At 36.8% G+C, this 14,240-nt stretch overlaps 1 long non-coding RNA gene across 2 annotated transcripts in view; it reads right to left on the bottom strand.

Moving 5' to 3' along the window:
* LOC145245730 (uncharacterized) overlaps positions 1-13,916 on the bottom strand; it is a 126,177-nt gene extending 112,261 nt beyond the window's left edge. For both annotated transcript variants that reach the window (XR_013863027.1, XR_013863026.1), the window contains exon 1: positions 11,926-13,916. This is a non-coding gene — a long non-coding RNA (uncharacterized LOC145245730). The remainder of the gene's footprint in view (positions 1-11,925) is intronic.
* Positions 13,917-14,240: the final 324 nt, after the last annotated feature.

The raw sequence follows: 14,240 nt of genomic DNA, 5'->3' as shown, positions 1-14,240 counted from the left end.
CCACCAAGCCACGAAGTCTATTTTGTACTCTGTCAAGGCAGGATAGGCTCTTTTTAGCAGCTCCTGTCCAGATATGGCAACAGTATTCCATCCTTGGACGTACTTGGCTTTTATATAGATAGAGAATTGCATCAGTAGTGAGATATCTTCTGGAGCGGTAGAAGGATCCCACCATCTTTCCAGCGACCTTGGCAACAGACTTGATGTACGTGTTCCATTTCAGATCAGGAGTAAAGGTTAAACCCAGAAGCTTGTCAAAACACGGAGCCTCACCCAGACGAGAGCCATCCATCACAATTGATGCCCGCTGGGGATCAGAGCGTTGATGATGTAAGGATAGGAGTTTGGTTTTGGATGCATTAAAGGTAACCAGCCACATCTTCCCCCACTGAACCACGCGCTCGAGATCAGAGGAGAGAGAATCAGAGAGAACTTTGTCATTTAACACAAGTGTTTATATCTCAAAAACTACTTGTCTCTGCATTTTTTTTTAAAAAGAAAATTGTGAAGGTGGACCTAATGGAAAAAAATACCCATTAAGTAAAAACATTAAAAATCTAGCTAATGTAAATGTCTCCTCTCATCACCTAGGACATAAGCTCACCAACCCTCTTCTCTATTGTTTCAGAGTGTAGAGTGAACAGCATTCTTTAGTGGAACTAAACTTGTATGGAACTTGGAGGCCACACTCAGACTTCATCAAGATCGTCAGTGCCATGTGCAATCAACCCTCGTCAGTCTCTTCGCCCATACCTCATTGACTAAGGAAAGGTGTGCTACTCATCTATGCTGTTTTACGACTGCACGTCAGGATCTCGCCGCTTTCGAACGCAACTCGTTCTACCTGGATAAATAATGGGCAACAAAATTGAAGTCATCTGCCCAGTTACTGGATGTGGCTGGAAATCCCAGAAACTCCCTGAATCCCTCAGTAATGTGTTTATTACCTTCATGAATCTTCATGCCCAAACTGCCCATCCAGCCCCAATAGCCAACCCCCAGGCTTAAACTTAAGTCCCCATCTATTAGTGCCGGGAGCACTCCCGATCAATGGTCGTCCTTCAAGCGACAATGGTCTATGTATAAGACCAGCATGGCTATCACTGATGCTATGTGTGCCACGGCCCTCTTTCACTGCTGTGATGAGGACCTCATGAAAGACTTGCAAGAAGATGTGTCATCAATGACTGAGGCGGACGTCCTTGCTGCTATAAGGCGCCTGGCAGTCAGGGAAGAGAGCACCCTGGTCCACCGCATCAAACTCAGTAGGATGGCACAGGCCCCTGGTACCCCTATCAGGACCTTCCTTGTTGCTCTCAGGGGTCAGTCCACCTTATGCCAGTACACAGCAATTACAGCAGTGAGATTATTAGGGATAATCTTATTTGTGGTATTGCTGATCCAGAGATTCTTTCTGATCTGTTGGGTGATCCCAAAACAGACCGAACCCTGGAGGAAACTATTGCCTATATAGCCCAGAAGGAACAGGGTAAATCCACCAGGGCAGCTGTTGGGGAAACTACCGCCACCATGAGCCATGGCAACGACAAACCCCACCAGTCACAACCATCTCGCAGCAACAAGTGGGCCTGCAGAGAACTACAGCACGGTAAGTCGAACAACCGGAATTCCAAAACCAAGTCCTGCAGTGCTTGGTCTGTAACATGCAGCAAGTGCTCTGTAAAAGGCCATTTTGCGATGAACTACAGTAAGTGTTTGAACTGCGGGTTATGGGGCCACCGAGACAGATCTTCCAGGTGGTGATCTCAGAACCCCCGCTGTAAGGTTAAGCCCAAGTACAGTAATGATGACGCTTTGCACACGGAGGATAACGAAGCTGGCACACTATTTGACCAACTTTGTACTGTCCAAACTCATCAACCCTTAACTAGCAGCTGCAAGCCAATCGAACATCATGTTTACGAAGGCAAATGGGTTGCTAGATCTTCCAAAGCCCCACCCAATGATGACGATGAAGCTCACTCGATGACCACAAGAAGCTTGGCCGCCTACTCAAATCCTCCAACCCCACATCAATCAAAATACCTATGGTAGCGGATTCTTGTTGTCAGAGTTCCATCATACCCATCAGATCAGCACTTGCGATGGGCATCGCTAAGACTGACATATTCCCCGTCAAATTGTCCATGCGAGGAGCTACCGAGGAGGATCTAGGGGTTGAAGGAGGTATCTTCGTGGAGGTATCCACAGCTGATGTATCTGGCACACCAAAAACAACAAAGCAGTTGTTATATGTGTCTTGAAAAATCAGCAAAGCTTTCCTTTGTCATGAAGCACTGGTGGCATTAGGGGTCATACCTGCCAGTTTCCCAACTGTGCCAGTAAGTTGGCCTCAAGACTCCCTGGCTACAGTGGAAGATGAAAATAGGCAGTGTTCGTGCCCAAAACACTGATTTACCACCACCTATACCAACAAAGCTTCCAACAGGTATTGCACCCACCGATGAAAATGTGCCCATTCTGAAGCAATGGCTGCTTGATGTCTATTCATCAGCAACGTTTAATACATGCGAGCACCAGCCACTTCCCATGATGAAGTGCGAACCACTGGAGCTCCATATCAACCCCAACGCAAAGCCGGTTGCCATTCACAAGCCTGCATTGGTCCCTCTACACTGCCAGGATAAGGTCTATAACAACCTTGAGAGAGACGTCACTATCGGCGTCCTAGAGAAGGTCAGCTCCAACACACCAACAACCTGGTGTTCCCGCATCGTGGTGACCACAAAAGTGGATCTGCAGCCACAGAATCGACAGTCCGTGAGACAGACTCACCATGTGGAAAGTCCCTTCCATCTGGCAGATTGTCCCCCAGCACACGCAGAAGACCGTCACGGACGCTTGGAATGGTTACCATTCTGTTCCCATCCAAAAGGAAGATCGCCACATTACGACCTTCATAACCCCATGGGGTCGTTATCGCTACAAGGTGGCACCACAGCGCTTCCTTGCTAGTGGCGATGCCTACAACCAGAGATTTGATGCTATTATCGCCAACTTCAGAAACAAGGTTAAGTGCGTGGATGACACGTGCATGTGGGCTGACTCAGTTGAGGGATCATTCTTCCAGGCGTGCGAGTGGCTGGACCTCTGCACCAGAAATGGGATTACCCTCAACCCCAAGAAGTTCCAGTTCGCTGAAGAGACTGTTGTCTTTGCAGGCCTCCAGATCACGCCCACTAATGTCACCCCGTCTGACAAGTTCTTGGAAGCTATTCGGAATTTCCCTACCCTGAAGGACATCACTGGCGCAAGGGCTTGGTTTGGTCAATCGAAGAGCATATGCATTCTCCATGGCCAAGCGCATGCAGCCGTTCCAGCATCTCCTGAAACCATCCACCAAATTTCAGTGGACATAGGAATTGAATGAGATATTTGCTGAGTCTAAGCTCAAGATCATAGAGGAAATAAAGAGGGAGTGAGGGTGTTCCAGCCATCCCGCCCAACCTGTCTGTTAACCGACTGGTCGGTCACTGACATCGGGTACTTCATGATGCAGAAGTACTGCGACTGCGCCACCAGGATGCCTGTGTGCTGCAAGGAGGGCTGGAAGCTCTGCTTGATGGGTAGCCGCTTCACCCACACGACAGAATCCAGATATGCACCTATTGAAGGAGAAGCCCTTGCTGTTGCCAATGCCTTGCATCAAACACGGTATTACCTCAGATGCCATGACTTGACTGTGGCTACTGACCACAAGCCGCTGGTCGGGATACTCAATGACCGCTCTTTGACGGAGAGACAATCGCCGTCTGTTGAATCTAAAGGAAAAGACCCTCTCCTTTGAAGTCATCCACATCTCTGGAAAGAAGAACCTGGGACCTGACGCCGCCTCCCGGTACCCACCAGCCGCCGCCAGCCATGCAGATGATGCTTCTAGCCCAGAAGACACCACAGATATTGGAGAGGATGATGGGATACACGCATCCATGTCTAACACTCTCTATGCAGTCACTAATGTGGTTTCCTGGGACATGGTGCGGGAAGCTACATCTTCGGACGCAAACCTACAGGAATTGCACCGACTGATTCATGACGGATTTCCTTTGGACTGCCGACAGCTAAGGACCACACTCTGGCCGTACCACCGCATCTCCAGCAGCCTTTGCACTGTTGATGGCGTGATCCTTGCCGGCAACATTACGCCAAGAGATATTCGAGGCAAAGTCCAATGCTATGCAGCCACCTTTTAACGCTGTGCCTCCAGAGTACCCGTTCCACAAGATCGCCAGCGACTACTTCACACACAACAACCATAATTATGTTGCGGTGGTCGACCGGTACCCCAACTGCCCGATGGTATTTCAAGCAGAGAACGGCGCAGATGGCCTCATCAAGCGCCTCAGAGAAGTCTTTGTGACTTTTGGAGTGCCTGAGGAGCTGACATCCGACGGGGGACCCCAATTCACTGCTGGGAAGACTCAGGATTTCCTCTGATTATGAGGAGTCCACCATCACCTTACCTCTGTTGCCAACCCTCACGCCAACTGCAGAGCAGAAATTGCAGTCAAAACTGTCAAACGAATGCTGATGGATAACACCTCAGCAGGCAGGTCCATCAATGTGGACAAGTTTCAACGGGTGACGCTAATATACCGCAACTCCATCGATCCAGAGATAAAGGCACCCCTGCTCTTATAGTTTTCGGACGACCCATTAGAGATCCCATCCTGATGGATCGGTACTGCCCCCACCCCACATAGTCCGAAACGCTCGTAAACAGGGAGAAGGCACTAGCAAAACGTCACTCCCTTAAGCGTGAAAAGTGAAGCGAACATGCAAGATCTTTGCCCCCTCTAAGCGTGGGGGATCATGTGTATATTCAAAACCTAACTGGAAATCACCCTAAACGCTGGGAACGAACAGGCACCGTTGTGGAGGTGAAACTATTTCACCAATATGTGGTCAAGATAGATGGTTCTGGGAGACTCACGCTCAGAAACCGACAACACCGGAAATTCAAGCCTTTCAGGACTACAACTAGCCAAGACGTGATAAGAGTCCTTCTTACCAGTCACCAGAAGACACCTGTGTCAGCACCCTACCAGGGGCACCAGAGGACTCTCCTGCCACCCAGCCAGAAGTCCATGCTGGTAATCCAACAGATAGTCCCATACGTAAGTCTGGCGATAAAGATTTTTATGATGCGCCATCAAGCCCTTCTTAGATCCTTCCAACTACTCATGCTTATGACTCAGCTAGAGATTCTGGCACTCCCGAGAACTCCATACTGGTCACACACGTGACCACTCCCAAGAACGCTGGAGCTGGAAACGACACCACCCCCAAGAACATGCATGCAATTGACAAGAAGGACCCAGGGCCTTGAGCCGACTGATTCCACATAACGCCCCTGGTGCTTTAGAAACTGCACCAGAGAGTAGGTTGCGGCTCCAGCACAACCAAGACTAGTGATTTCATCACCAGTCAACATTGTACAGTGTATATAGCTTCAGAGGACTTTTGTACAGAATTTTTTTGTCGTACCTGCAAAAACTTGCCGTGGGTGGGGGAGATAGCTAATGTAAATGTCTCCTCTCATCACCTAGGACATAAGCTCACCAACCCTCTTCTCTATTGTTTCAGAGTGTAGAGTGAATAGCATTCTTTTTCATGTCACTCACCCGAAATTCCTCGTGAACTTGTGGGGGAGAGGAATGCATGTCGAGCAGGGTGAAATTACAGCTTTTTGAGTATTTGTGCAAATACTTTTTTAAATTGAACCTATTAGTTTTTGCGCAAGTGAGAATAGTGTGAACAGCGCACATTTTGACATAAACAGAAGAAACTGTCAGCAGCTGTATTAAGTTCAACATCAGAATTTTGATTGTCCATGCTGTTATGAAAAAGAACGCTCAGCATTCTTTAGTGGAATTGAACTTGTATGGAACTTGGAGGCCACACTCAGACTTCATCAAGATCGTCAGTGCTGTGTGTAATCAACCCTCGTCAGTCTCTTCGCCCATACCTCATTGACTAAGGAAAGGTGTGCTACTCATCTACCCAGCTAGATAGAAGAGTAACTTATCTTGCATTTGGTAACATTTATTTATGTATTTGATTTTTTTTTTTTTTACCACTTTTTCGAATCTCTGTGGATTGTAAAACAAACTATACAAGTTTACAGAACTCACTTCCATCTAGCACAAATTTTGATTTCAGTAAAATAAATAAATAATTCCATATGACCACTAAATGGCCCGGGACTGGGTACTCATTTTACATTAATGATTGAGCCTCACATTTAGTTTATTTTGGGGTAAACTACGCCTGGTGTAACAGAAAAAAAAAAAAAAAAAAAATGAAAATATATTTTTGTTATCGCCTTATACAGAATTTTATAAAAATCATAACCATTTCTAGTCAATATTTTTACCCATCTTTTCGATGAAACACGTGTTGGGAATCAAAACATGGGTTTGTTTTACTGTACACAAATTCAAAAAAGTTGTCAAAAAACAAATATATAACAAATAAATGTTATCAAAGGCAAAATAACTTACTTTTCTACCAAACTGGATAAATTTTTAGTGTTTTTATTTAATGTAAAGTGTTTATTCGGCTCGAAAAACATACAGTGTTTACAGATGTATTGGAAAAATGCAAATGGCAGCATGCTTGCTGTTGCACATGGTAAGTTTGGGAAAACGAGTTTAAACAAAAAATTTATACAAAATACTGTTAGAAACTCGCTCAATATATGTTATCGTAGCAGTGTCAAAAACCGATCTTAATGCATGAAAAAAAAAAAAATTGAATAATTCGACCTCCTATCTTTACAAGCTTAACTGCTTGAAAAATGTAATTCAACCCCTAATTTTTTTTCAATTAAAAGAACAAAGACGAAATTTTTAAAAAATAACATGTTTAATAGCAAATTATGCAATTTTTCTTTAAAAAAGATTTGAAGGAAATCAACAAAATTTTACCTACTTCGGTTATAAAAAAAAAAAAAAAAAAAAAAAAAAAAAAAAAAAATCGATATAAATTCCAAAAAAATCACTTACCTATAAAAAAATACTATTGAATGTTTAGTTCCATTCTTCATTGTTCAGAATTTATCCATATTTATATTTTAAATTCCATTTATTTTTTAAATAAAAGAATTTTTTGAACGACTATTTTAAAAAAGCGCGATTACGCAATCATTTTTACGTCTTTATTGAAAAACCGGAAGTAGCTGTTTGTCCTTGTTTAGAACTACGGGTGGACAGAATGCAGTAAAAACCACACGTTCGCGTTAGCCGTGTAGCCTTGTGCCTGAAGAAATATGTGTTCCCACAGTTTAAAAATAGTCAAATTTTACTTATAAGTTTTTGCCTAAAAAAAAGAAAAAAAATACATTGAGGAATTTTTTTTTCTTTTCTCAAATACATAAATTTTTGATTTATTATATTTTTTTTTATTCTTTATCGAGTGAAAATGTTTTGTTTATTTAAATATCTAACAAAAGAAAACATTGAATGAAATAGAAAAAATTGTCGTCAGCATCCATTACTTACTAGACAATATAAGCAGAATATAGGCTTCCAAAAATCAACGTGATTTAAAAAAAAAAAAAAAAGAAAATGTTTTACACTTTGAACTTTACAGGTAAATTGCCCCAAAACAATTTTTTTTGTTGTTTTACCTTATACAATATATTATTTATTGATCTTTTATCTTCAATTTGTGATATATAAAACTTTGGTGAGCAAATTAATTATTAAAATGCTAATAGACATTTCAAAATGGGGGGGGGATTTAACAAAAAAAAAAAAAAAAGTTTGTCTAAAATATTATATTCGGTTTATTGGAAATAGCATAAAATTTCCCATTGACTCTGAAAATATCGTAAAAATTTAACAAATAGAAAAATGGATAGATTTTTAAAGTTTAAAAATTGAAAAAAAAAAAAAAAAATTAACTCGTAAAATTCAATTGATTTCATGAAGGCGCGCCGGCACTTTGTAAACACTGGGTTTTTTTTTTTTTTAAATAAAAAATATTTCTATTATTTTTTAAACAACTTTAATAGTTTATTTTGGAAGTATATTCCATAAAGAAAATAATCCACTTTTAAAAGAGAAATTACAATTTTTTTTATATTTTATTCGCAGTTTCGTGTTAGGGGTGTCAAAAATTCCCAAAATTCTGGTGCACCTAAATTGTTACCGTGACATAGGCGGACATATATTCGGTGGGTTTCTAACAGTATTTTGTATAATTTCTTGGTACTTATACAGTTTAGTCAAGACATTAAAAAATGAAAATATCGAAAAAAAGCTAAAGGTACTGGTCGCGATTTGAGTTCCCTGGCGAACACCATAAAAAATAACACTGACTTCTCCCTACGCATGAGCAAAGGACATGTTTTAGTTGCCATAGTAACTAAACGATCATGAATTTTTATCGACTTTTTATAAGTTTTACTGTTTATGAATATTGAAATAAGAGAAATTACTACACATTTATTAATAATATCTCACTTTTATCGCCTTTGTTTTTAATCACTTTTATCGACTTTTTTTTACTGTTTTACTGTTTATGTGTCACTTTTATCGACTTTTTCTTTTCTTTTTTAAATAGCATTTTCTTTTTAAATGACGACGTTTTTACTGTTTATGAATATTAAAAGAAAATAATTACTAAACATTTATTAATAAAAAATGGGTGCTAGTTCACTTATTGATCCGTGCTGAAATAACGTTATTATTTAAAAAGCCATTCTTAACATGGGGAGGGTGTTTTGTACCTATTCTCTACTTTAACCTTACAATTGAATAAAAAAAAAAAAACATTAAACTTAGAAATACGATTAAAAATATAGCGCGGATCATAAGTGCACTAACACCCATTTTTTTATTAATAAATGTTTAGTAATTATTTTCTTTTAATATTCATAAACAGTAAAAACGTCGTCATTTAAAAAGAAAATGCTATTTAAAAAAAAAAGTCGATAAAAGTGATAAAAAACAAAGGCGATAAAAGTGAGATATTATTAATGTGTAGTAATTTATTTTATTTCAATATTCATAAACAGTAAAAAAAAAAGTCGATAAAAATTCATGATCGTTTAGTTACTATGGAACTAAAACATGTCCTTTGCTCATGCGTAGGGAGAAGTCAGTGTTTTTTTATGGTGTTCGGCAGGGAACTCAAATCGCGACCAGTACCAAGCTAAATTGTATGTATCCGTTATGGAATGAAGTTCTCCGAAAAAAAAAAATTCACTTAATTTCATTACGTAGTTTTTTTTTTTGTTTGTTTGTTTTTTTGTTTTTTGTTTTTTACAGCGAAAATACAGTTTATGATACCGAGCAAAATGTTCGATTTTTAGGAAGAAAAGCTAGTACTAAAGATGGGAGGGGGTGTCAGCGCTTTAACTGAAGTTATCTCCCTTTGGCATTTCTAAAATTCAAACAATTTTTTTTTTTTTTTTATCCAAGATGGCTGCCTTCAACGAGCTCTCATAAAAACGTGTTTTTCCGCTGTAAAAAAACTACTTTATGAAATTAAGTGAAATTTTTTTCGGAGAACTTCGTTCCATAACGAATACATACAATTTAAACTTTTTTCGATATTTTCATTTTGTTTTTTCCAAACTTACCGAGTTCAATAGCAAGCATGCCGACATTTTTCTTTTTAAAATATATCGTTAAACATTGTATGATTTTCGAAGAGATTGCACGTTTTAAAGTGAGTAAACCAGTAAACCACTAAAACCCTTTTCAGATAGGTAGAAGAGTAACTTATCTTGCCTTTGATAACATTTATTTGGTATATATTTGCATTTTTTACCACTTTTTCGAATCCATGTGTATAGTAATACAAACCCATTAAAGTTTTTTTTTTTTTTTTTTTTTATTCAATCGTAAGATTAAAGTACAGAATAGGTACAAAACACCCTTCCCATGTTCAGAATGCCTTTGTAAACAATAACGTTATTATTTCAGCATGGATCAATAAGTGCACTAGTACCCTATATTGGATATAATAAACGTTTTCATTCCCGAAACTAAATCATTCGAATCATTACGAGTGTCGCCATTATTAAACTATGGCAGCACGAAATCGATAAAATGTCAAAATTTGCTGCGTTTCTGCGCTACCATAGCTTCAAACAAGATGGCGACATTTGTAATAAAAGCAGAGATTCTAAGAATCGTATGATCATAGTACATACACCAAAAACTATTGAATAAAATAAGTGCTTTAGGGAAAGTGAGGTGTTTAAGATAGTCAACAGATCGATTTTTTTAAAATATGTCGTTTTAAACAAAAACAATATTACGTACTAATTGTCATGCCGAAAAATAGTATCCAAAAATTACGAAAAATCATCGAGTATAAAATTATTTATAGTTATAAGTTTTTGTTTTTACGAAAAATTGGGGTACTCATGCAGAGAGTGATCGGTGCTGAAATAATAACGTTAAAAAGCCATTCTTAAAATAGGGAGGGTGTTTTGTACCTATTCTGTACTTTAACCTTACTATTGAATAAAAAAAAAAAAAAAAACATAACTTTAATTAAACATGGAAATACGATTTTAAAAAAATAGCGCGGATCACTCTCTGCATTAGCACCAAAATTGGGTAAAATCGCATTTTTCTTCGACGCTATAAAGTATACAATAGAAGGCTATACGCAGGGAGTTCTGAAGCGAATATTTTAGGTTACTTGAATACAATATTTGTCTATAGTGATAGCACCCCCCCCCCAATTAAAAATATAATAGCAATTGTTCTACTCGATGATTTTTCATAATTTTTGGATATATTACTATTTTCAACATGACAATTAAGAACGTAATATTGTTTTTGCTTAAAAAGGCATTAAAAAAAAAATGGATTTGTCGACTATACTTAACATGATTTAACAAGCATCAAATTTATGCGAAATTGATCTCAAATTGTAAAATTAATTTTTTTTCTTCTTACCAAAGATTTTCATGATGTACATCGTAATCGCCTAAACAAAATAAAATATCATTTTAGAGAAAGGTAGCGAGTCGAGTCTCTAAAAATGGCTTCTGAAATATGAGGATTTGCTATGAATTTAAACGACTTTCCGTTCGACAGTTCCAAATTTTGAACGATCACATTTGCGGTGCTAGTGCACTCATGGATCCGCACTATTTTTTTTTTTTTAATAGTATTTTCAAGTTTAATTAGTTTTATATGTTTTTATTAGGTACAAAGCACCCTCCCTTCCCCATATTAAGAAGCACGGATCAATAAGTGCACAAGTACCTTATTTTCTTTTGTTTCTTTAACTATTCTTATTCACTTACCTCCTCACGAGGGCAGAGTTAGACACAAGGTCGGTTTTTGATGTGGTGAAAATCCAGCTAAAAAAAGGAGGAGGACTCCGGATGGGAACAAAAAAAAATGCCTCTCCTTCCCTTCACTGATCGAGGTCAGAATGTATAGTGTAGTAGTATCAGAACAGATACTTCACTGTGAGCTTGGTCAAAAGGCCAAAACGAAATTACAACCGCTGACTTGTTGATTCGATAAATAAACGGTTCGATTAATAAGTCACGTAGTGGCGAGAAACATAATTTTTAAAATAAAAAATATAGATTATCACGATCAATTTTTTAAAAGTAATTTTTTTTTTAAGCTACGAAAGGATTTTTATTTAGTTTATTTAAAAAAATTATACTAGTAATAAATAACACTGTGCAAAATTGTTTTGGGTTTAATTTCTTTTTAAAATGAGAAATAAATCGAAATCGACATTTTTTAGCTGGAAATAATTAGTGACTTTTAATGGAATTTAGACAGCCTTTTTTTTCTCTTAAAAATGGGAAATATGCTGTCAATATTAGAAATAGAAGAAGGCTTCTAATCTTTGGTCAAAAAGGGAACAAATCGAGGAGAAAAAGCAATGGAAATAAACGAAAAAAGTAAATGTTACCGTTTTGAATGGCAAGAGACGAGAAATGGTCCAACTTTAACGAAACGCCATTTTGAATTTTGGTGAAGACGAATCTCAGACCAAAAATTTTTTTAAAATTTAAAAATAAAAGCAATCAATTAAAAAAATTCACGCATTTTTTGCGTAAATATAGATGATTATTCTCTGTTCCAGAATCCAGTAAATTTCTTAAAGAGTTAAAAATGTACAATTTTGATTTATTCATTTGTTTTTCAGCCATTTTAAAAGAGAATATTCTATTTGTGATATCAGGAACGACCTATTTTTTTTTTTTTTCGATTTTTCATTTTTATTTTAATCCAAATGTTTCATAAAAGAAAAATGTGAAAATCATATAATAAAAATATAAAGAAAATTATTTTTATAAATTTTTTCTTCATCTTTAATTTTGTTCAAAGCCAGAATGGTCGCTTTTATTGACATATTGGATGGGTTTCAAACAGTATTTTGTATAATTGTTTAGTTATAACTTATTTTCCAAACTTCACATTTTGGGGTCAGTTCGGCGCCATTTTTCTTGTTTGCACTTATCGATAAACACTATGAATTTCGAACCGATAAACGTTAAAAAAGATAAAACCACTAAAAATATATTCAGCTATGTAGAAGAGTAACTAATCTTGCCTTTGGTAACATTTGTTTGGGGTTTGTATTACTGTACACATTACTTTGTTATATTTTTTAAGTACTTTTTCGTATCTCTGTGGATTGTAAAACAAACCCAAACCCCACTTTTATTTTTAAGTCAATTCGATTGTTTTTATTTTGGTTGTTTCAAGCGTAACCCCGACTTTCTCCAAGAAAATCTTTGTCAAACTTGGGCGAACACCGATACTGGTAATTCAATTTTCAACTGAACTGTTTAAGAATTGGACCTTCAGACAATATTATTGAGAAATGGTTAACCAACGCTTTTAACCATTACGCTATTTGAAAAAAGTGTACTTGAAGAAGGTCGAAGATTACGTAATCGATCGATGGGAGTTCGAATAATCCAAATGACCAACATCAAATTTCCGATAAAACAAAATCATTAAAACAAAAAGGCACATGTATGGAAGCAGGACATTCCTCCGTATTTTTTATTTTTTCAATGAATTATTATCGAATGGACACTAGCCTACCAGATTATCAAGTGTTTGTTTTTTTTTAGTCAGTATTCAAATATTTGTAGGGGTGCTCAGTTTATAATGCAACATGCTCGTAAATCGATCACCGGTTTTAGAACCACTCGACGTTTTTTGGCAAAATTTCGCGAATTTAACCTTTTTTTAAAGCAGTTTACCTCCTTCTTCCCCTGTTTTTTTTTTTTTTTTTTAAAGATGATTTTATAAGAAATTCAAAAAAGGTTAAATTCGCGAAACTTGGCCTAAAAACGTCGAGGTATTATAAAATGGGTGATTTACTAGAACATTGCATTATGAACTGAACACTCCCTACAAATATTTGAATATTGGCTTAGAAAAAAAACTTTTTTGATAATCTGGTAGACTAACGTCCATTCGATAATATACTGAAAAACAATTTTAAAAAACAAAAATAAAAAAGAGGGGGGACCGGGACCGCTCCATTATGTGCGCCCAAAATTCGATTTTCTTTCATAGTTAAATACAAAATGGATACATTCTTTACAAAATAGTACAGGTTTTAACTTTTCTAATAAACACGAATTACAAAAACCAAAAACATTAATTCAGATAGAAATAAAAATGACATTAAAATCAAACATTTAGAAGGGGAAACAAAATATAGTTAATTTTGAAAAGATAAATATTTTTTTATTTACAAAAATACACTTTTTTTACCGAAAGAAGTCTGACAACAGGGAATTTTTTTTAACAACAAAGCTCCATGATTTATTTTATTTAGAGAAAGAAAAATAGAAATAATAAATAAAAAAAAATAAAATGGCTAATTTGATCGACATTGTCGTTTTTTTTTTTTTCTTTTTCATTAAGATAATCTGTTGCCAGACTTACCTTTTTTTTTTCTTCTCTCTCTCAGTCAAGTTAAATCCTGGAGATAAAATTATATATGTCCTGCATTTATGTAGTTTAAATATTTTTTTTAATAATTAGTTAACCAGATGTATTTTTTTTTTGTTTAGAATCGAGAGAGAAGATTCAGTTTCAAAAAAACGTTTCATGTTGTCTCATTAAAATGACGATTTTCTCATTGTTTGCACCACAATATTCCAAATTTCTCTTGTATTCTTCATTTTTTTTTTTTTTTTATATATATACACACATAAATAGCATTTTTTTTTTAACAGTTCAAATAGTTTAATGTAAAGC

The sequence above is a fragment of the Euprymna scolopes genome, chromosome 23, assembly GCF_053919585.1.
Source record: "Euprymna scolopes isolate OS-2025 chromosome 23, ASM5391958v1, whole genome shotgun sequence".
Lineage (NCBI taxonomy): Eukaryota > Metazoa > Mollusca > Cephalopoda > Sepiida > Sepiolidae > Euprymna > Euprymna scolopes.
The sequence above is the reverse complement of the archived record's forward strand: the minus strand, read 5'-3'. Positions and strand labels throughout refer to the sequence as shown.